The 3,385-nt window shown below is 37.7% G+C and overlaps 1 pseudogene; it reads right to left on the bottom strand.

Moving 5' to 3' along the window:
* Positions 1–481: 481 nt before the first annotated feature.
* On the bottom strand, positions 482–2,947 carry LOC113296505 (annotated as a pseudogene).
* Positions 2,948–3,385: the final 438 nt, after the last annotated feature.

Raw genomic sequence — 3,385 nt, 5'->3', positions numbered from 1 at the left:
CCGTTAAAAGATAGGAATGACGCACTAACACCAGTGGAAGAGGCCGAAAGAAGAGCAGATCGAGGCTGCTTAGATTATCATCATTATTCACGAAAACCTTGAAACTCATCGCATCCACTGATTTGTTGATACTCAAGAGTTTCGGAGTATCGTCTTGGAGTGGTTCGATCGCGCAGTGGTGGATGAGAGAGATTCCAGACATTCCATTTATACCATGGGGTAAATTTAAGCTTATTACCCTGTCGCGCAGTTCGCGCAGTGGTTGTACAAGTCTAATGCAGTAAGCAGAATTAAGTGTGGTGATTAATAAGTTAGACATTCTTAAGTCTAGATTTGTTTATGCAATGTCATTATTCTTCAGAGGTTTCAGAAAATATTGAGCCACTGGCAGGGGATATACCTTGGGAAACGCGGTAGGCAAATCAAATGAGATTTCTAGATCCCTAAGCAGAAATTATTTATTTATTTGTGCAAATAACTATTAGGATCAAAGTTATTTCAAAATATATTTGGCATATATTGAATATCATATTACAATGAAAATCAATACTGGAAATTAAAATAATATACTACGTCTCAAAATGGATCATCATGAACTCTCTCCAAACTTTTGCTATGCAAAACAGTAAACTACTGAGTCCCGACTGACAAACAATTATGATCAATCCTCAAAATAAACTTACTGAACTAGAAAATAAAGCCTAAATATTCATCAGTTAATCTCCAATCAACATATTCCCTTAGTCTTAGTAGACAACACCATCTTTTTCAATTTATTAATAACCTCTGTCTGAGTTTCCACTTCTGTTTTCTTCACCAAAGTTTTCCCATTTTCTTGAACTTGTTTCTCATAATTATCAGAAATCTGCTTATTTATCTTCACAATAAGTTTTGCGGACGTGTTGTCGAGTTCTTGCAGAACTTTTATTATGTCCAAAACAAGCCGTTCTGCTAGAGTACGCGAAAAATCTTCTCTTATACACACGTAAGACTGTAATGTGTTGCGCATCAGGTGGCATGGTATAAGCAGGAACAATCCACCCAAAACGTCGTAGCATATCCGAAATGTCAAACTCAGTGTAATTGGTATGGTCTTTTAGAGAGAATGCTACTAATGGCACACCAATGTCCTTCGATACAATGTTGAATCGGTCAATCTTCTCGATACCTGTTTTAAGTACGATTGCATTTTCGCTACAATTTTCCATGATGTTTCGATAACCCTAGAGCAAAAAAAAAAAAAAAAAGTGTATCGCGGTTAAGAACTTGGCTATAAAAAGTATGTCATATGTGTGATTTTTTCTAATCCGGATACAAAATTTGAGTAATATGTAGCCTTACCTCGACACCCAAGCGGATAAGTTGATAGTACTGAGCGATAACTTGACTGGAACCTTTGGAGAAGTTGAGGGTGAAGGTGGGTTGATCAGCACCCAAGTAGTTGATATGAAAAATGAGTTCTTCTGGCAAGTCCTCTTTAGTCCTCCAGATCGCCCACCCAATCCCAGCATATACAAGGCCATATTTATGACCACTAACGTTTATGCTTTTCACCAAAGGCAAGCGGAAATCCCATTCCAATTCTGGGTAAATAAATGGAGCAATAAATCCGCCACTAGCGGCGTCAACGTGAATTGGGGTATCCCATCTGCAAATGAACCAAAATATTAACCACGATGGGTCTAGACCCAGGAAATAGTAATAATAAAAAACAAACAAAACGTACCCAGTGATCTTGTTCTTCTCAAGCAGGAGATCATTCAAGAGCTTAACGTCTTCGAATTCTCCATTCAAGGTTGAACCAAGGATAGCAGCTACACAGATGGTATTCTCATCCACCATTTCAACAGCCTTTTCCGGATCCATTACATAATAACCCTCACTCAGTTTTACTTCTTTAAGCTCCACCTCGAAGTACCTTGCAAACTTCTCCCAGCAGACCTGAACGTTGGCACCAGTGACAATGTTGGGATTGTCGCAGGATTTACCTTGAGCTTTCATCTTGTTTTGCCATCTCCTCTTGAATGCTAGTCCAGCTAGCATTATCGCCTCTGAAGATCCAACTGTCCCGACTCCTACCGCAGCTTCAGAGTCTCCCAGTGGTGCATTAAAGAGATGGGCAATCATATTCACACAGCGGTTCTATATAGAAACCCAAATCGACCAATTAGCAGTTCTGCTTCTTTAACATCTATGTTGTAAAAGGCACCATAGGCGCTCTATGGTGCGACGCCTAGGAAAAAAGGCGCCAAAGTGTGGCCAACTTTGTGGTTTTTTAAATTTCCTCGGGCGCTAGGCTTGGCGCCTCGGATCGCGCCTAATACAACATAGACTGACATTGACATCCGAAATGGAAAATATATTAAGATTACTGCTGGTACATATAAAATTAAGACTATATAATTACCTGAAGCTCAGTTGTAACAGGATATTCATCCATGTCGACATAATTCTTATTAACAGAATCCATAATAAGCTTATTACATTCAGGTTCCATCCAAGTTGTTACAAAGGAAGCAAGATTCAATCTAGGATTTCCATCCAACATCAGCTCATCGTTAATGATCTGATATGCAGCTTCCTTTGGTATTGAGTCTTCTGACATCTTAAACCTGATCACAATCAACACAAACTTAGCTAAGCCCATGCGTAAACAAACTGTTGAAACACTGCCAGCCTAAGCTGCCGCGTAGCAACTGTCTCAAAAATAAATTTATTTATCTAAAAGAAATTCAAAACAAACATACACAAAAACATATATATTAATAAACTGAAAGAGAAGGGAACTAAATTAACCTGGGAAGAGAAGTTCGAACATATCGAGAAGCGAAAGTCGAGTGGATTGAAACATCAGAATCCGAAGCAGTCTTTGACAAAACCATTTTTAATTCTAAAAACGAAGGATATAGTAGTGATGAAGAGTAAAGATATCGCAAAGATGACGAACAAGCAGAAGAGGAATGAATTGGTTTGTGGTAGCAAGCTAACTATTTATATAGATTAATGTCTTTGACTGAGAAGGTGAGAAATAGGCAGAGTAGGACTGGTTTCTACACATACTTCCTCCGTCAACTTTTGTAAGCGGAATTTTCATATATTTTAGGTTAAAAAAATTACTTAGGTAATAGACTAATTTACCCTTAACCTTTTTTATTTTATTCATTACATTCCCAATTTACCCTGAACCATTTTATTCATAACTCGTTGTTTTGTATTTTGATGATTCGATACATTTATTTTCGTTCGTAGAACCTTCTCTTGTTTAGCTTTCTTAAGTACAGATTGTCAAAGACTGGTAATAGAAATAAATAAAAGAAGATATCGATCAATAGAAGCAAGTTGTAGAAATCAACGCGCACCCATAGTTTCAAATTTGGGGGATCAA

Source organism: Papaver somniferum, chromosome 7 (genome assembly GCF_003573695.1).
Source record: "Papaver somniferum cultivar HN1 chromosome 7, ASM357369v1, whole genome shotgun sequence".
Classification (NCBI taxonomy): domain Eukaryota; kingdom Viridiplantae; phylum Streptophyta; class Magnoliopsida; order Ranunculales; family Papaveraceae; genus Papaver; species Papaver somniferum.
The sequence above is the reverse complement of the archived record's forward strand: the minus strand, read 5'-3'. Positions and strand labels throughout refer to the sequence as shown.